This window comes from Helianthus annuus, chromosome 15 (genome assembly GCF_002127325.2).
Source record: "Helianthus annuus cultivar XRQ/B chromosome 15, HanXRQr2.0-SUNRISE, whole genome shotgun sequence".
Classification (NCBI taxonomy): domain Eukaryota; kingdom Viridiplantae; phylum Streptophyta; class Magnoliopsida; order Asterales; family Asteraceae; genus Helianthus; species Helianthus annuus.
In genome coordinates, this window is record NC_035447.2 from 131,168,414 (window position 1) to 131,189,785 (window position 21,372).

At 35.0% G+C, this 21,372-nt stretch overlaps 2 long non-coding RNA genes and 1 pseudogene across 3 annotated transcripts; all 3 read left to right on the top strand.

The window, feature by feature from the left end:
- Nucleotides 1–2,801: 2,801 nt before the first annotated feature.
- On the top strand, nt 2,802–6,122 carry LOC110910308. 2 transcript variants are annotated; one of them, XR_002575989.2, is made up of 6 exons: nt 2,802–3,152; nt 3,719–3,896; nt 4,016–4,157; nt 4,457–4,919; nt 5,790–5,832; nt 5,914–6,122. It is a non-coding gene; the product is annotated as an uncharacterized LOC110910308 (long non-coding RNA). The 2 variants fall into 2 exon arrangements; XR_004881760.1 differs by having other exon boundaries at nt 4,457–4,517; nt 4,831–4,919; nt 5,790–6,122.
- A 1,537-nt stretch (nt 6,123–7,659) lies between these two features.
- Nucleotides 7,660–9,373, top strand: LOC110912422 (annotated as a pseudogene).
- Nucleotides 9,374–12,677: 3,304 nt separating this feature from the next.
- Nucleotides 12,678–14,410, top strand: LOC110910309. The gene is made up of 3 exons (XR_002575991.2): nt 12,678–12,808; nt 13,919–14,056; nt 14,162–14,410. It is a non-coding gene; the product is annotated as an uncharacterized LOC110910309 (long non-coding RNA).
- Nucleotides 14,411–21,372: the final 6,962 nt, after the last annotated feature.

Sequence of the window (21,372 nt, forward strand, 5' to 3'; positions counted from 1 at the left end):
GGTGACATACCAAAGATAAAAATGAAGTTATGCACAATAGGCGTTGTGACAACGAGTCGGTGGAACGCTTCATTGCCCGCTTTATTAGAGAAAGCCTACAGATTGGTGGCGTTACAGAAGTGCTTATGGAGGTTGGTTTCTTTGGGGGGGGGGGTGGGCGATGATGACCTGTTGAGAAAATTATATGGCGTGGATGATATACCAAAAGCCATGGATGAGGTCATGGCCATATCCAAAGTGTTTGTAGAACAAGAAAAATTTGTCGATATGAACCATGTGAATGGAAAGGTTAAAGAAATGGCCAAATCCATGGAAACATCGGAGAAGTTGCAGTTACACAAGAAGCACAAGTGTCATAGCCCCGCCAACCGCACATTGCATTCCTATGCACCAACACCTCCGTCGGGTTTGATAAAGCTAGATTACAATACCCTTTCAAGCAATATCAAGCATCTAACACGGCGCAAATACCGGCAGGGAATAATCAATCTTATCCTCCCTTCCTTAAGTCCCCATCGACCATCCTAGCAACCGAAAGTGTAGCGTTCACAACCTCATGCCCCATGAAAGAAATTGCCTCATGAGATACTTCCAAACGGTGTGAATATCAAAAGGGACATGGTCATGAAACATATCAGTGTTGGAAACTCCGCCGATGAATTGCCCAATATGTTAAAATAGGAAAACTCATACACTTAGTCAAGGATGTGCAGGTGGGACCTCAGGCGCAAGAAGAGATGTTAAACCCAAGATCAACCCGAAGCGAGCCTTGGAATTGAATATGATAAGTTATATCAGGAAGACATAGGTAAAAATTAACAACATGCGAATTGAACCCTGGATGCAACAAACGTTGACCATCCCGCCATGGCGGAATGGTGTACAAATTAAGGTGCTAGTAATCATAGCTATGGTCGGCGGATATCAAACACGGCGGATATTGGTTGATACAAGCAGCTAATAAGATATGTCTTACAATTATAAACAATGTTTCGCCGAATGAACCAAGAAGATCAAGAACTGTTGGGCTTGTGGTGGCACCAGAGGTATCTCTAGAGAGTGTGTTGACCTAATTGGCCAAATTTCACTTCAAGTTACTGTTGGAGAAGGCAATTGTGCAAGGACTGTTCTGGTAACCTTTCTTGTCATACCCTCATACTCGCATCACAACATGATCATGGGCCGATTTACTTTGGGAATTCTAGACGCAATGCTACCTATGGCTTTTGGATTCTTACAATTCCTAACCCCGTGGGGGACGACTGTCGTCCATGGAGAGAAGCAACACATCACCATAGACAACAAGAAAGCAAGAACAATTCCTTCGCGATGTCCGAAAAGTGGGTGTTAACCCAAAACTTGATGGATAATGAGCACATATCACAGAGTGATCAGTTTAAGATCGAGTTTTGTGTAATAGGCAGATGGGTTTACTCGTAAACCCAATGAGTAATGAGTAATGAGTAACAAGTACTTTACCGATATGTCGTATATGACATAATTTTATAATTAATTATGAGACTGAAATTCCCAACCGACCCATGCCTAATTAAATAACTACTTAATAAGAAATTTCAAATACATTTCAGGGGTATTCACTTTTCTCCTATAGTTTAAAAACATAGTAAAAAACTTAAAAACAAATTTCAAGTTTCATATTCAAAATATACGAATATGATAAAATTTGAAAGACTTTTATTTGTCTCTTGATATGAGAGTACACATTGATAAAAGTAAAAGTTAATTACTTGAATGGTCTATATGAACTTGTCATTTTTTCACCTTTAGTCTCTACCTTTTTAAAATAACATGTTTGTTTTATATGGTTTACAAATTGGTTACTCCGATACTCTCCAACATGAATGAATGTTAATATTTCTAGTTAACTTAGTATCAAATAACTAACATGCTCTTACTATTAATAAAATATATACATAAAATACTAAAAAGAAATCAAGTGGCACCCACTTATATTTCCAAAAAAAAAAAAGACATTAAAGTTGAACATGGGACACCAATGATCTCTTGTAGAAGTGTAAACGAACCAAATGTTCAACGAACAGTTCGTGAACCATTTAACGGGAAGTTCGTTTGTTTTCGTTCGTTTGTTAAACAAACGAACACGAACAAGAAATTTCGTTCGTCTAGTTAAATGAACAAACATGAATAAAGGTCGCGTTCGTTCATTTATGTTCGTGAACGTTCGGTAACGTGTTCGTTTATATTCGATAGTTCATTAGTATTTTGTTTTTATATATTATTTAAATATTACAAGATCCCGGCAAATAAAATATTTAATAAGTGTTAGTGTCTTATATGATCTATTCATAAACGCGTGTTTGTGTTTATTTATTTCCATTTGTATTCATCAACGTTCGTTTTCGTTCGTTGTCTAACATTAACAAACAAACACAAACGAACACGAACAAGTTTATTTTCTTAACAAACAAACACGAACATAAAATCTCGTTTGGTAAGTGTTCATGAACCGTTCGTGAACACATATATTCTTTAACAAACGAACACGAACAAGGTCTCGTTCGTGTTCATTCGGTTCGTTTGGAGCCCTAATTTATTAGCCTAGTGGTTAAGGGGGAGGTGGGAAGCTTTGCTTCTTTTGGAGGTCCTAAGTTCAAGTCCAGGCAAAAGGGTTTTAATACTAACTTAGCGATACTAACTACTAACCCGATTAGTGATATCCTAACCATACACCGTTAAAAAAAAATTGAATATGGGACCCACCACCTTCTTCTTCTTCTCCATCGAACTCCACCTCCACCCCAAATTTCCCAACCCCAACTCCTCCCAGAACATCATTTCTTGCCGAAACGAGTTCACTGAGCATCATCTAACGGTCAGCCATAACGTTTGAATGCTTTCTAAACGAGTTCACCTCTTTTTGAAATCGGATTTAAGGGACGGTAACATTCAGGCATAAGTTTGAATGCTTTCGACTTGAGGTGAGACACCAAATTCAACTTAATCTGTTCATCCATAATGTTCAGTCGTATTGTTAGGATCCTTATGAGAAATTAGGGTTTAAAAGCCCTCGTCATGGCAGCAGCCTAACGTTTCTTCCGTTAGTTCCGCCGTTACCCTCCTAGTTAGATTACGAACAATAGACCTACGATCAACATCTCTTGCCGTCTAAGGTACAGTTCTTTGCGTTGCGCATTTCATTTGATCCGCAAGAACATGACATCAGCAATAGTCAACCAATTCACATCCATCATCTTCATATATGGTTAAGAATCCAAAATAATAACCGAAAAATCATTCCCGGCTTATTCATAAAAATGGGATAAAAAAGGTGTTGTAATTTTGGGTTTTTTACATAACCCATTTAAGAAACATAATCAAACTACGTGCAATGCAAAACCCATTAAAAATTGCTAATTTCATGAAGGTTTTGAGATTATTCTCTTAAAAATGGATTTTATCAAAAAAAATCTTTATCACCCAGTTCTCTGTGTCGATCCCATTTTTTATAAACAAACTAAACTGAACAGGAAGAAGTCTTTCAATTTGGGAATAAACTAAAAAAATCTTTAAAACCCATCTAAATATGAATGTCTTCCGGTAATTCTGCCCTTCAATTATATATATATATGGAACCCATTAAGTGTAACCAACTTTTAGGATAATCTTAGCCCTCTAAACTCATCAACTTTTGATTTTGACCCTTTAAACTCAAATAAAAAAACTGTAATACTGGCAGTTCTGGGAAGTTATAGGTGATTTCGGCAGTTAGAGGTGATTTTGGCTAGATCTCCGCTTCAAAACCACCCACGATCCCCCCCTACGCACCTAAATTGATGCTTATAAAGTCTCTTTTGCCTTTGAATTCGAAAGCTCTCTCAATGCATGTCATCCAGCCGGTCGTCTAGGGTTTCAAGGTAGTTTGTCTGATTTCAAATCTTCATGTTTTCCGTTCAAAATCATTTCTTCTTCATATTCATTTGTGTTCTCACTGATTGATTGATTGTTTTTTATTACGGAACTCGCCGGTATATAGTTTGATGATGGTTCAGTTCATATCTGAGAACAATTCAGAGCCAGAGTTTGAAACTTGCCGGAGAAGAGATTCCAGTGTACCTACTGGCGAGTACAAACCGTTTCCTAAACAGTGGAAGTAATCTTCGCTAATGGCTAATCAGGTTGATTTCTTTAATTAGTTTAAATTGGGTATTTTTTCTTTGAATACAAAATGTTGCGATTCTTCCTATTTTGTATTACAAGTTTTAGAAACAAAAACCGTGCTTACGGTTTCAATTTTGAGATGAATATTTCTTATAATTGTTCCTAAGGTTTTGATTTTGATTTAGTTGCTATCAATATTTGAGTTCTCTTCAAGATTCCCTCTGGATAATTTTTGTTGTGTATTGTTAGGTGATTAGTAAGAACGACGTAAGCTAATATTGAATTTGTTTATATCTTTTGGGATTTGAGTTTGCAGGTATGATTGAAGGCATAAAGACCAACACATGAATTGTGCAGCTTATACTTGTGGAATGCCGGTTTGACATTCTTTTATATGTGTTTTCTTTCTTCCCTCTTTTAACTATTCATATGGAAGATAATCGAAGATATAGTTGGTAGAAAAACTTGTGGTTTCCTAGGTTCTGTTTAACCATCTGATGTTAAATTTGTTGTGTTCTTAGATTCTTTTAGCAATTAAACTCTAGACGTGTTAAATCGATCCGTAATTATTGGTAATTTTAACACCCTTTTGACGGATAACTAATCCCAAACTCACTTGATTTGATAAATTATAAGGTCTTTTTCCAAAGGATTGTGTTGATTATGATGGTATGCTTTATGCTGCTCTAGGGGGCAGGGAAGATGCTGTTAATTTTAACATTACATCGTCTCAGTTAGCCTATTTATGTACCAATTCCAGGCCATTAGCTCGTCAACCTGTAAGTTATCTCTGCTTTCTTGACGCTTTCTGCCATGTAAGGGGTTAATACTGATATATTTTTGGGTATGGGTTGGTTATCTATTATCTCAAAATTTAGGATAGTCTATGTAAGTAATTAGGATAAAATAATAAAATGTCACTATCTGAAAAATAAATTATTGTTAAAATATTATATATTTTCAAAATATATACAGAACCTACATATTCTTACATTTGCTGGTGTAACATTATAAAGGGAATGCCACCTACATATAATCCAACAAAGTTTTGTTTAGCATCAAAAGCATAAGAGCCATCTCTTATGTAGTATGATTATGAGCCTCATAAGTGAGAGTCAAAACAGAACTAGGTCAAAGCGTATCAATTTTGGTGCAGGTCAAAACAGGTTGAATTGGGTTAGCATGACTATCATCGCTTATTTATCATACCAAATCAAAGCCATTTTGGGGGGTTTCAATCTTTTTTTTTCTCTTTTGACTTCTGTTATTACCTCTTTACCCACAACGCGGAACAATCTGATTCTAACTTTGACGATAAACTAATTTTAGGATGGTTGAGCACAATGATGTGTTAGAAGACATCAAACCAACCAATGATGAGACTGCTAATTGTCAAGTTATGCAACATACGAGCATATAGTACTTAGAAAGTAAGAAGAAATCATTAAGAGCCTGTTATACATATGGCATTATCTTCTAACTGATAAATCTTGTAGCTAGGTTTCTTTGCGACTATTGTCAAACGGTCTCCCTTCACTTCAACACTAAGTTGCTCAAATTAAATTCTTCAACACATTCATTGATTTGCTTTGGGTTACATTTCTTTAACTTTCTTCTCTTTCCTTTTTTTTTGTTTTTCTATTTCACAGTTCGTAAAGCTTGTGGACCCGAGGGCCATGGAAGTTCCAAATAGTGGGGGTTCTTCATACGTGTGTGGATGTTTACAAGAAACCATAAAGACAACTTGATCTAATAATTTGAAGTTTCTTGCAGGTGAACATGCTCGAGGTGGTGCATGCTAATCTTCTAAAAATCATTTCTTTTAAGCGGATCTTCTAATAATCGTCAGTTCGTCACTTAGTGGGTAACTTGTGTTTTACCTGGTCAAATTAGTTTGCATGGTCTACTTTTCCTTTGTTGAAATATTATATTTTTCTAAAGATATACAGGACGTGTGAATTGTTTTAAAAATAATCATTTACGAAAAATGGTTCCTCAAGGCAACCTAACATGTACAAAAAAAGATAATAGTTTCACCCGTTAACTGCCAATGATCTCTAGATCAAGTGGTGGAAGGCTTGCATTTCTCTTGAGAGATGCAAGTTCAACTCCCACTTGGTGCAGAGTGAGGTATTGGTGGGCAATGATAGGAGACCCAGGGAACCCTGGGTTCGATCCTTGAACCAAACGGGTTTTTACCGGTAATTTCACCGTCATGCCTACGGGCGGGTGGGTTACCGGGTTTTCCCCAGAACTGGTGGTGGACTTGGGTTACTTTCGGAGTACTGCGTTTGGTCCAGTGGGTGCCCCGAGAATGCTCGGTATTGATTCTGTTGGCCGTTAAAAAAAAAGTTTCACCCGTTAACTAACCCGAGTGACCCACTCAATGTTAATATTTTTATTTGAATCCTAGATTTAATTTAAAAAAAAATATTTTCTAGATTTTACTGTTCTTGGAAATGATTCAGTGGGCTAATGACTTTTTCATGTTTAAAACATAATATTGTTTTAGCTAATGCCTTTATCATGTTAAAATGCAATTGCATTCCATAGGAGGCAAAATCTCAGTTTTGCGGAAGCAACCGTGACTATGACGAATGTGGTCATTTAACATGGGAGTTGACTTTATTTTCAAACGACAGATATGGACATTTAACATGGGAGTGGACAAAAGGGATATGTTGCTACTTGCATCCAATTTTATTTGCAATTCTCTATTTCCATTTTACGTCTTGAATCTTGATGCTCCATCCTTCATGGTAAGTAGAGGTGGCAAAATGGGTGGAATGGGAGGATTGAGTACGTTTCAAAAGCAAATTTTTAGTACCGGACGTCAGGTTGGGTTGACCCACACACTTTTTTTTCTTTTTTAAGTTATTTCAAGTCATATGTTAATATGCTAAACATGACTACAATACTGCTTTTTCAATGGGTATGATAACAATTGATACTTAACATTAAAAAGGTAATTGCTAAACATAGCTTTATTTAAATATATGGATCATTATTTTGATAATGGTGTTTGTATAATATCCATACTATAACAATTTATGAAATCTGAGAAAAAGGACAAAAAGTTGTTGATGGGTCAATGTGATCCGACCCACTAAATATACCATGTTTGACCATTTACTTGACTCGCTCATATTTTGGCTACACTCAACATAACTTATTTCTTAAAGTTTTGATTGTGTGAGTCGAACGGTTTAGAAGTCTCACATAGGACACTCAAAATTGTTTGTTTCGAACAGTTTAGAAGTGTCATATTATTATTTGGCGAAGGCAATGAAAGCAACTTATGTGATCAATTAGAAGCAACCTGTGTGACCAATTAGAAGAAAGTGAAGGACAAACTATTGGTGATCGATTTAATGTATACGCAGTAATGATTGAAGCAAAGTAGGTATCGATTGTTTCAATTTTAAACTTGAATTGGAATTGTTTTGTAATAATAATAATAATAATATTCTCCTTACCTTTTAGGTGAATTAGTTTTGAAACTGGGCCAATTATGTGCATCCTTAGGCTCATTTTTCAACAGGTCAGCATGGATAAATACTCGAGACCGACCCAAAACCAGTTTTATCAGGATATTAAGGCTGAAGACCGGCATGCTATGTTAGAGTCGGTCCGGTCTCAGGAATGAAGGTTTGTTGTGGTTGATTCAGTTATTTTAATTTGTTTTCAATAACTTTGACCATCTACTATGGTTTGAACCAAAAGTATAGAACTAATCATAACCATTATCAGAACATGTTCACATGTGACTGACATCGCCACAAAATTGAGCAAATCACAAAATTTACCAAGACTGTTGCACTTTTTTCAACTTCGGTTGTTTCTTTTCCTCTTTTATCGTACACATCTTCCTCTAAAAGTAATTATATACTTGCTTTAAAATTAAACCAACATATTCATTTCTTGTGTTCGCATTTTTAGAGGCCCCTGCCTTTGTTATCTTCCAGGTGCTCTTGTGCTTCAAATGATAATCATACAGTCGTAGAGCCATTGATCGCCCTAGAAATGGCCAACATTGGTGAATGTAGGGAAGTGTCAATATCTCTCTTCTTTTAAAAAAACCCTCAATTGACTGTGTGAGTTTAGGGAACTATGTCGGCTTGTGATGGTCATGTCGTTGTTCTTGGTTATGTTTAATTCCAAAAGAATGTATATGTACATTAACGGCCCAGGTGGTGATGTGAGTTCTTAACTTCTTTCTCACCATAATAGTCACGTTGGAGGATGTAGAAAATTCTTTTTAAAATGTTATGTTCCTTTTGAAGCTTACTCCAAGCATGGCTATTTATGACACGATGCAAAGCTTGCAAAGTCCGATTGGCACCCACTCTGTGGGTTATGCTTATAATCTTGCTGGCTTTCTTCTTGCAGCTGGAGAAAAGGTAATTTCGTTTTCATTTTCGACAACAACATTGTATATAGATGGTTGTACTGTACAATTACCAATGCGCTGTTTGGATTGAGTTTTTATCTATGTTCTTAACTATCTTGGAATATTAAAGGGTCAACGATTTGCAATGCCTCTTTCGAGAGTTGCTTTATAGTCGCCAGCTGGAGCTGCTCGTGGTCAGGTTGGAACATATCATCCTGTCAAGAAAGTTTTGCCGTCAATACATAACAATTAACGTATGCTCAACTTTTGTATTTTTTTCTACCAAATGATGTGGTACAGGCTGATGATATTCAAAATGAAGCGAACGAGCTTTTAAGGATCAGAGATTATCTTTTCAAGGAGTTGGCTGAAAAGACAGGTCAACCCGTGGAGCAGGTATGCTATAAATTTCTTTCACTAAAACATTTTAAGTGCGTATATGTTTTACTGTTCATAATCACAACAAAATTCGCTTTATCCAAACACTAAAAACTTATTATTACGACTTCAAGTCGCTATAATCAAATTATTAGTTCATGTTTCACAATATCTTTGGCTTGACCTTATCCCATTAACCGTAATGTGCAGGTTCACAAGGATTTAAGCCGGATTAAACGGTTCAATGCTCAGGAAGCTTTGGATTATGGACTCATTGACCGAATCGTTAGACCTCCTCGTATAAAAGTTGATGCACCACGGAAAGAAGCAGGTACAGGTCTTGGTTAACATACCTGGCATTGTACCCATTTCAAAACTTTTTTTTAATTATTTGTAAACATTGAAAGTATTATGAAACTGTCAACAACTTTATTTAAGCATGAATAGAACAGAACATCAAGTTTCTTTGTTACACTTTATTTAGTAAAACAAATAACCGAATCAACGGTAAAAGGTTACATAAAAAGGAACATCACTGAGTGACAAACGTCTAATCCCGTTATCATCTGAAAATATTCCAACATCCTTGAAGAAAAGGAGAAGTAATCACAAACACCCTCAATATAGATATCTTTGTTTGTTACGCTGTTAGCGTAACCCGTCCACCGGACGGGTATTAAACTAGTTATGGTGGTGGTCATGGTGGAGAAGTGGTGACGATAATGGTAGGGCTCACTTGAATACTTAAGTTAAATGATTAATTAAAAGTTTTTAGATGTTTTAATTTAGTAAGGGTGATTTAGTCTTTTCATATCAATTTGATTAAAAAAACTAACATTCATTTAGCATAGGGACTATTCGAATAACAAACGATCAAACCATAAGAATCATATATGTAATTTTAAAAAGTTAAGGACCATCAGGGCATAGTTATCAATTGCGACCATTGCGGACGCAATAGCGAATAGAGATGCGAATAGGTAGATGAGCGCTAAGTTGCTGTAGCGCCTGAAAAGCGGGAAAATAGCGTCATTGTAGCAGGATTCCGACCACGAATTCCGGCTCCGGTGCTGTAATTTCTGCCGGAAACCTACCGGAAGTCAGGAAGAAGAAGAGAAGAAGAATAAGAGCGGCTGCAGTTTCAAGTCAGGAAGAAGAAGAGAAGAAGAATAAGAGCGGCGCTTTTTAGGGTTAAATAATCTTATGGATTTTAACCTTTAACCCCTCTATCTTTTCACTAGTTAACATATAGTCCCTAAAACTTGTAAAAAATTACATAAAAGTGTAAAAAAACTTTGTGTATTTTAACATTTAACCCCCTCTATCATCACTAATTTACATTTGATCCTTAAACTTCAAAATCTATACATAAAAAGTATAAAATTAACATTATATATATATATATAAAAAATTACAATTAGCTATTTTTTATTTCTTAAATTTTTAACTACCTTATCGCTAAACACAAAATAGCGGGCGCTATTTCGTCGCTATCGCTACGTAGCATATAGGTATCTCGTCGCTATTCGCTATCGATAACTATGCATCAGGGAAATTACTCTAAAACTAAAACTAAAACACATACTATATTATGGGATCATCGCTGATGCGAAATAAAACTAGTTTTTAAATTTTAAATAGGAACGGAGCCCCAAAACGCAACCGAAACTGGTATACATAGAAACCACTACAATTTGTAGGGTCCAAACCACTTTATAATCCCTCCTTTTGAAACCTGTTAAACACGAATTGAATTGGATACAAAACTGGTCAACACTACTAAAAACCGGTCAAAACGGCCAAACAAACCGACAAAACCCAAAGCATTTGAAACTCGACCCGATTTTGACTTTTCATTAACAGTGAACGGGTTTGAGCTCTGGTTATTATGTGTTTTGTTTATTATTTTTTTTTGTTTGCATTGTTGTTTAAAGGTGAATTAGTTGTTACAAGTAGCACAAAAAATGCCAATCTACAATGACAGAAAGTTGTTCTGATGGAGTCTCTTAGCAATATTTGCAGACAAATAGTAATATGTGAGTATTAAGCATTGGTCGCAGGGAGGGTCCTTTTAAGTGGATGACTCGTCGGGCTGTCGGAGGGGTTCTATCAGAGTTTGCAAAATGGCTGGGTTGAATAACGGGCCAAATTGTATGGGTCTAAGTGGATCCGGTTAACCCATAACATGTTTTGTGAATGATTGTGTGGGTGTAGCAGGGCTATGACGGTTGAGTGTCAGCTTACAAGGAGCTTAGAGTAACAATTTTTGAATGGTTATAATTTCTCTAAGGTGCTTACAAACTATATTTTCTTCATTATTGCTAAATTTTTTATTTCTTGTTGATGAACATTCGCAACCTAGATCTTATGCTTAGATATCTCATATCTGAACTGGCCAATAACATGAGGACCTGATGGACTTTAGCCGAGACACTAAATTTGGCCCTGTTGGTAAAATATTAATTTGACCCATTTTATGCTTGTTTTTCTACTCTTCTTTGTTTCTATCATTATCTTTTATTTTATGTTGTTACTTTTTTGTTTGATTTTTTGGGGTTTTAAGGAGTAGAGTGTTGACGAAATGCGTCAAAGATATTGTTCATTTTTTGGTCTGTTAACATTCGTGATTAATGGGTACGTAGATTGGTTAACTTACTCATTGATAAGTTTATTATATTGTTTAATTGTGTAGGTTCACAAATGCTATAGCTTTCTACTAAATACAAACGTGACCCAAAGAAGCCGGAGGAACTAGGGTGTGTCTTGACCAGTTTAGTTCCTGGGGATACCATTGTCATTGCAAAAGCATTTTCTCACATGCTTAATTTAGCCAATCTGGCTGAAGATGTTCATATTGCTTACTGTAGAAGGATCCAACAGAAGAATGGTGAGTTTGTTGATGAGGCTAATGCAACAACCGAATCAGATATTGAAGAAACTCATAAGAAACTTCTGCGTAAGCTTCCCTGAAGAGGTTTTTGATGCACTAAAAATCGAACGGTTGACTTGGTCTTGACTGCGCATCTAACTCAATTGGTCCCATAAGGTCTTAATCTTGTAATCTGCATATGCATCTGTTTTTGATCAAATAGTCAATTTCAAAATTGGTCCTTTATCTTCTTAGGATCCGGAATTGTCAAGCGGGTTGAAAGACATGTAATCTAATTGTAAAGAATACCTCTCAAATCGTTTTATTCAAATGTCGAGATTATATTTGTAATCATAATTGTTTTTGCATAATCAATACAGTAATTAATAATAAAAAAAAAACTTAGTGGACAAAAATCCTTTGCTGCTCAACCCAACCCAACTAGAAAAGACTCATTTCAAGCCAAGAACGTCTTTATTCATATATTGTTGAACAAGTAAGTAACGGATAAAATAAAATGGTTATTTGAAGTAAGTAGTATCTAAATGAGTATTTAGTATTATAGGCGACCGCTTAGTAACAACAACAACAACAACAACAAAACAACACCACCACCAACACCAGTAACAATATAACAATAATAATATATCATATTTGACCTTACTCCATTTTTTAATGAAACATAGGTCAAAACCAATACATTTCAAAAGTTATAATAGAAAAACGAGTTAAACAACTGAATTAATTATAAGATATATACTATAATAAAATCAAAACTCATGATTTGAAGGATTGCGTGAGCAAGCAAGCAGCATAAAACCTGCACACTTTGATCTCACATTGGATCAAGAATGAAATCAAGTAGCTCTCACCTCTTTATAAATAGAAGCACATAGTTAGAATTTAGAATATCACCTTTCTTGGGAACACTCTAGTTTAAGTGAATTACAAGCCTACAATACCTTATTTTGTGTTGTTAGTAGTGGTTTTTTGGAGCAAGAGTATAGAGACATATCGTAGATAGTTTTCAGGTATGTTCCCATTTAAGTTTATGTCTGGTTAATTATTATTTATCACTAGTAATATTAGTAGTATTACTAGTAGTGCTAGTATTATTATTTTTAGATATTAGGGTTATTATTAGGGTGGGTATGGGGTACTCTTGCCTTAGTTAGGCATGGACTGATCAACCATGTAAAATTAAGGCATGGTTAACCAATATCAAGTTACCATGATAATGACTAGTTAATGTTAGGACCCTGAGATATTACCCAATCGTACTAGCAACTGTTAAGTGATTTGTAAATTGCACGGTGGCCCTTGGCCCAAAATATCACAACCTATCTTGAATGCATGTCAATAGTGATTTGTAAACTGTATAACATAAGCTCACCAACATAGAGTTGACATCATTTTGAGTATACAACTCACAGGTAATCAGGTAATCAATTTAGGATAAAGGAAAGACAAGTGAGACCTGAAGACTTATAAGTTCCAAGATGCTGAATATTGTAAATAAATAATGTGTTTTACTCAGATTATTATGTGTTTTAAAGAAAGTTTAGTTTGCTTCTGCTATAAGTGTACCAATTGTACATAATCACCCGAGTTACAGGTGGGGTGTTACAAATCCCTACCTACATGAACTGGCTCATATCTAATGTAGCATACTTGTTGAAAATGGTATTATTGTTGGTATGGTTATGGGTAATAATATCAACATGGCTCCAGCCATTGCAAAGGAATGCAGCATTAGAACTGAAACTAGTGTTGCCATTGAAGGCCCATCTTTTTGAAGCAGCAGCACATCGGTAGAACATACTTTATTAGCACCAAATATTTAGGTAGAATTTTATCATATCACACATTCATATCGAGAGATACTGATTTTGGCTCTTTTACTTATAAATGGGTTTATTAACATGTTAAATGGGTCGAACGGGTTGAAATCAGCCCAGAATCATCATTCTACTGATTTTGATGAAAATAAGCAACACAAAAGAAATATAACTTTAGTACTTTTTATGCCCGGCATAATGTTATTAAAACCGGGCAGTTTGTGTACAATTCTTGGTACAAATTTTATGTTTTAAAACTGAACAAATCGATAAATTTGATATGGTATTCAATGGTTACAACAGGAATGGAGTTACCTAAGAGGAGGGCTAATGACACTTGATCGTGACTATGGATGGATTAACAACATCCATTATGATATAGGAACCCATGTCATACATCATCTTTGCCCTCAAATTCTACACTATAACTTAGTAGAGGCGGTATGTATTCTTTGATATAAAATATTCACTAAACATAGGTTTAAGTTCTCAAATTATAAATCAATTTTAATCGAATGGTAACGATCCCAAATTCTGATAATGCAGACTGAAGCCCCGAAGCCAGTGCTTGGTAAATAATATAGAGAGCCAAAGAAATCATGGCCACTTTCATTCCATTTACTAAAAAGTTGAGTAGTATGAAAAATGATCATCATGTGAGTGATGAAGGGATGTTTATTATCAAATGGACCCGAAGCTCACCCGAGGCTCAAAATAGAAAGCTCGTCGAATCAAGAAAATAATGGATGCTAAATAGCCTATTGAACCCATTTTTTGACAAAAAAAAAAAAAAAATTAGTTCAATAATTAGTTATGTTATATTTTGGGTTATATTGTAACATGGGTAGCAAATATTTGTATTTTAATATAAACAAAGAAATAGTTATAGATTTTAATGTCCATATATATCACTGTCATGATACCGACAAGAATTCTATTTTTTCAAACATATGTACATATGAGATCGACTCAACCAAACCATGTGAACAATGCATTAGATCCTTCGAGAAAAAGACGTATGATAAAAAAAGGTACAATGTCATTTAACAAAATCTAACACGAGTAATTTACCGCTCACAATATACACATGGGTGAGGGGTCCAACTAAGTTGAGGTAGCAAAATGAACAATTGGGTGATAAATGAGGGTCAAATGATTGCTAATACTAGGGGTGTGCAAATAACCGAATTAACCGACCTATAACCGAATTAACGGACAAAACCGAAACAAAAAAAACGAATCAAATTAAAAACCAGTGGGTCGGTTAATGTTTTTTCTGAAAACCGAAAGTAGCGTGTCAGTTATGTTTATCAATGTTTCCGTACCAACCATAACCGAACTGAACCGACGTGTCGTAAAATATTTGTCGGGGACTTTTCACCATTTTTTTGATATTTGATGTTTTTGGTTGAACGTTTTAAGTAGTTATGGATTATTTCATATCGTTTGGGTTGATTGTTTATATGAATTTATGAAATATATCATATCACTTGGTTTGAATATTCGGTAACAATCGGTAATATTATAGATTATATATATTTTTAATACTATGTAATATGCTAACATACAGAAATATGTAATAACAATTTATTCCGTGTTAAAAAAATTGAGCTCTTTTTAGCTCGGCCTAAATTAATGGTTAATAACCTATAACCGACCAGTTACAACTTTCAAAACCAATTAACCAAAACTACCATAACCGATCGCTATGATCATGGTTATCCATTAATCGACATCGTAATTATAGTTATGGATTTAGGCTAAAACCGACTCACATACACCCTTAGCTAATACCAAACTAAATTAGGTTGACTAACTGATGCACGTTAAGTCATTGCTATTATTACAATCTAAATTATTACAAATACATTCTAAGAACCTAACCAATTTGATATCGTTTCAAAGAACATAACTATTAAACGCATAACAAACATGTATCATTATTAAATTATTAAAACACTAAACCTAGTTCATGCCATGCATTATTATAAGAAAATTGATCCTAAATTCAAACATAATCATATATAGTAATCAATGCTAAAACGGTTTTTTATTATTCTTCAACATGTTATCATTCTTTAATTTATGTGAAGCTAACTATGACATCTGTTTATTATCTTCCGGATAGATTAAATAAAAGTTGTTTTATTGTTTTTTGTTTTTTTTTTTTTTTTTTTTTTTTTTTTTTGAAAGGAAAACTTCAATCACACACAAAGCCACAAGGGCTCCTCAAAGCAAGGACCCCCCGGCAAAAACGACATTGCATCACGTCCATAGGATATTTACACCAAACATTCTAATCAATACCTTTCGAACTAGACCTATGACGAATCCACAAAAACGCCGTAGATTTGACAATTTCCACCACCTCGACCGGTTTACGAGAGTTGCCCTTGAAATTTCTAGCATTACGTTCATTCCATATCGATCACATTGTGGTGTAGATAATGCCTCTAAGAATGTATTTCTCCTTCTTCGTCTTCGTTTGAGTACCCGTCATCTTCAAAAGATCTTTCACTTCAAAAGCATAGATGGGACTTAAACGACACCACGATCCCACTCGCGCCCAAATTTCATCCGAGAACACATAACCTGTGAACAAATGTGTCGTAGTTTCCAAATCCTCATTACATATGGCACACGATCCATCATTAAAAGCAACCCCACGTTTAAGAAGCTCCGCCCGTGTTGGGTGTCGATTAATGTCTGCCCTCCACACCAAAATTTTGCACTTCAATGGCGTCCACACCGCCCGTGTGTGTTTTTGTATTACAGATGAAAATTAACTATAATGCAATTATCAAATTTTGTGTATTACAAATGAAAATTAACTATAATAAAATTATCAAACTTTGTGAATAGTGATTTTAGCTTTTGATTTTTTTTTGTCTTTCTTAAGTTTTTGTTTTTTTCTTTTTGTCTATTTTTGAGTTTTTGTTTTTAGTTATACTTTTATCGTTTGGCTTTCAGCATTGACAATTACAATCCTTAACTTTCTAAAGACTTTGTAAACGAGTTTTACTAGTTTATTTTTATGTAAATGTTAGTATAAATTGAAGTTGAATTACGTTTCGATGTAATTTTTTTCCTAAAAATGAGTTAGGTCAAATATAATATATATGTTCTTATGTTTATTATACGTTTTTAGTTGGTTTACTTTTCGATGTAATTTTTCTTCGGAAATATATTGGGTCAAATATAATGAGTTTACGTGCTTATTTTTATATACGTTTTCAGTTGTTTTACGTCTTGACGTTAATTAGAATTAACAAGTTGTGTGAATAGTGGTTTCATCCTATTGGCTTTTTTTAGTTTTTTTTTACTTTAATACTTTCTTTTTACTTTTCTTTAAGTTTAATGTTTTAATTTATTAAAACTATATTTAAGATGACGTTTACATTTCCATTCATAATTAAGTTAAAAACAGCCTGTTCGGCTATCCAATTTAAATTTATTTTTATGGTTTTCGGTCGATGTAAATATGTACCAATATTCTTTTGAACATATTTCTTTGGGTTGCTATACTGAACCAAAAAAGATATTGACCGAAACCCTACAGCGTGGCTTGTGTAATTTTATTTTATTTTACTATATATAATCATCAACTTTTATGAATAGTGTTTATGATTTTTTTTTTTTTTAATTTTTTGTTTTAATCAGATACCTTATACTATAAATAATATTCGTTTTTAACCCTATACCTTCTAAGAGTTGCCAAATGGTAACTTTGACTTTTTATTAAGTTTATAGTAGACACATTATACTATAAATAATATATTGTTTAACCCTGTAGTTTTATTTTTTCCTTATAACTTTCGTTTGTTCTTTTATATAAGGATTATTGGATTTTATCCCTCTCAACTATTGGGTATTGGCCGTTGCCACCCTCAACTATCACTTTGACTCCCACCACTACCAACTTAACACTTTGTGTGTTGTGTCAACCCGCAGGTGAACATTTCTTAGTGTTTAACTAGTGTTATTGGTGATATTAGGCTAGCATTTTGTGAATTATTAATGACTACAGATGCATCTGCTTCTAAAAGACAAAAGGGGAGCAAAAAACCACTCAACCTGAGTGACAGAACACACAAAGTGTTAAGTTGGGAGTGGTGGGAGCCGAAGTGATAGTTGGGAGTGACAAAAGCCTATACCTAATAGTTAAGGGTGATAAAATCCAATAACCCTTTATATAAAGACTAAATACGCGATCGCGTTAATTTTTTTCTTCGCTTCAATTGTTAAATGTTTAGATTATTGTCAGAGTCTTTTAGAACTTTCGGTTATTTGATTTTATCACCCCAACTATTGGCTATTCGCCGCTGCCACACTCAACTATCATTTTGACGTCCGTCACCCCTAACTTAACTTAGTGTGTTCTGTCACCATGTCGTTAACTAATCACTAATTTTTGATCTTGTTACTATACTTTTGGGGTGTCCTAAGATTCTTAAAACCTTCCTAAGATCCCTATGACTCCCCCAAAAGTATAGTACCAAGATCAAAAGTTAGTGATCAGTTAACGACGTGGTGACAAAACACACTAAGTGTTAAGTTGGGGGTGACGGGCGTCAAAGTGATAGTTGGGGGTGGCAGCGGTAAATAGCCAATAGTTAGGGGTGATAAAATCCAATAACCCTAAAACTTTTCATCTATAATATATATTAGAGAAATAATTTGGATTTTCTCTTTTGTTGTTTATTGTACCGATATCGTAATGAAACGAACAGACACCAATCGAATCCCCCGCTGCGTAGCACGGGAATTTGCTAGTTACATCTAAATAGAAGGTAAACGGACAACAAGCTACGTCACTACATCATTTTGAATAGCAAAATTTTAAAAACATACAGATGAACCTTCTATCTACACTATTCCCCTCCATTGATCTTGCTTATACATAAGACAAGTACTCAGGCCTCTCATCAGAAGCACTATCGAATACGGGTATATCATTTATATTTACCTAAGGACACAAAGGTAATTTTACCATTCAGCAAGGTTTATGTCATAGATAGACTACACCGATGTTACGAAAAGAAAACTAACAAACGTACTATGCAATGTATATCGCGTTGTAAATTGTCGCCACCGCATCGCCCAGGTTTCTTATTGGTTTATATATAATCTAGTTTTTTTAACTAGAGCATTACTTTATTTTTTATTTTAATCTCGAACTAGTTTGTTCATTTTACATGACTTAGCTAGAAAACTTAATGACTTTAGTTGGTATGGACCATGAATGTTATGAAAATTCAACCACAGGATCACCCATAAACATTTGGTCCATTTGTGACATCTGTGCAAAATACAAGGACAATCCGTGTCATTAACTCTAGATAAAAATAGTTAATTTTTTAAACCACAAGGAAGGATATGATAAAAAAGAATTTGCCTTGCTAATAATGTTGAAAAAGTCGCTAAGTGCTCCCTACTTGGTCAACTGAGGAGTTGCGAGTACTTGGCCTAGGCGGGGAATACTCGGGCATGGTAATTATTAAAGAAAATTAATTATTGGGATTCATATGTTTAGAATTCATATGAAATCTACAAATAAAATAAATTTTTCCATGAAAATTCACCCTCATTTACGGAAATTGAATCCTGAATTTAAGATATCACCCAAGTTTGACCAAGGCATGCCTGAATTTAACCGAGTTTGGCCGAATCCTCCTGACTCCGCCGAGTAATGCCTGGTTTTAAACTTTGACCAGTTGACGATTTCTTCCAATTCTGCCGAGTCATGCCCGAGTTTGATCGAGTCCGATTCCAGATTACAAAGTTGGTGAAAGTCGTTACAGAGGACCTCCGATTCCTAATTCCAAGCCGATTCCAAGGCTGAGTCGGCCGAGTATTTGTTGGATCTGAGAGTGTCTAGTGTGTGTTTTTCTGATAAAACAGTTTTAAAAATTAGAAATTCAATCAAACAAGTATAAACAAAAATATCAATCTAACACAACTGGATTTAACTGGATTTTGGAATGATTGCAAAATTAATTTCATATTGAATTCATCAGAATGTAATACAATCACATTCCACTCACCATTGTTAACCACATTCTCAAGCAATGCATCTATGTCTTCTATTTTCATTTCGTTTACATTTCCTTTATTACATTATATGTTGCACGTTTCCTTTACAGTAACTTGCGAGTGGTTAGTTAGTGGTCCATGTTCATGTCAAATTTACCATTGTTGTATTTAAATAGTGTAGAGAGTTAATGAATGGAAATGAGAGAATTGTTGCAAAAAGTCTAGTCTTCTTCATGTTTTTCTTCTTTGGAGCTTAACCCATTTTACGGGTCTATTGGTAGACTGATCATTTTGAATCGGTCTATAACATCGAACATCAAGGGATATCGTGGGTAATCTGCCGGTAATAGTAGTTTTGACTAAAATCCCTCAAAAGAGACGTGTCTATATTTTATATAACGTTTTCACATGATTAAATACATTCAAGGTGACAAATAATTTCTCTTTGATTGGAAAATCCCTAGAAAAAAGTCTCCACAACATTTAATATCTATTTTTTTTTTCAGTTTCTTTATAACCTTTTTCTTATGATTAACTTCTTAGTATGTTAAATATTTTTTTTTAGTAATTTAACATTGGTAAGACTATTGTTATTATTAGAAACTCGGAGTGCGTGTCAAAACAGTAACCAAAAATAGTAAGGCGATTTGGTGTGGGAGGAGGGTAATCTTCAAAGGATGTTCCGCCACGTAGGATAGGTGTGAGAATTGGGACAAAGGGGATGGAACCAGAGAAATGGAGGATGGACCTGAGATATATATAGATAGGGTAGGGATTGTTGAAAAATAATTTAATCAAACAATTAATTTATTAATTACCGAGTTATCAGCCAAACCAGTTTGTTCCAACTTGAGCAAACTGATTAAAGAAAGGTAGAAGGAGACTGTCCCGTTGTCGGACGAATTTAAAGAACAAGTAAATTAAAACCAACCTGGCGAGTGAGAACGAAGATCCTTGAACAAAAGCCTTGAACTGCACGGAAAAACTCCTGTCCTTAAAGGATTTTACGCGCTCGTATTGCTGTGAGCTGCAGCGTAAATTCCCAGGATTTAATGCAGAACTGATCTGGTATTCCAACAGCAATGGAAACCAGAAAACGCAGAAGCTGGAACGAAAACAGAATCACACAATAGAGAGAGAGATAGCTGCGAATTTTGGTGTAAATAAATGGGTAGCAGGAAGCCTTTATTTATAGGTGTGGGTTATACCTGGGAATGAGAAAAATAGGGAGTGATATATCAATCCTATACGAATTCGAAATACTGTATACATATCCTATACGAATTCGAAAACTGGATAATTATCATTATACGAATTCGATTTTCTATAGGATAACCCCCACTGTTTTCGAATCCATCTCTATCTCCTTCTTATCTCATCTCATTCGGTTTACAGATCTGACCCACCTGAAACCGAACCTTAGCTAAAAATAAAAGCTCCTCAGCTCCTAGCGACGATGCGTTGCGAAGTGCAAAGTGCGCCTCAAACGCGCCCATTCGCGCCTCAAACGCGACCATTCGCGAGCTCGCGGCTCGGCTCGGCTCGGCGCGCGTGTGGGCTTCACCCACTTCTCAACCCATTTATCACTATGGAGGCCCATAAGGGGTAATCCCTTATAAACCACTCAAACTTCACTCACTCCACCAATGTGGGATGGAGGAAACATACCAACTTGTATGTTCCTCTTTAATATTATCTTTAATATTTCCAACAATCCCCCACCA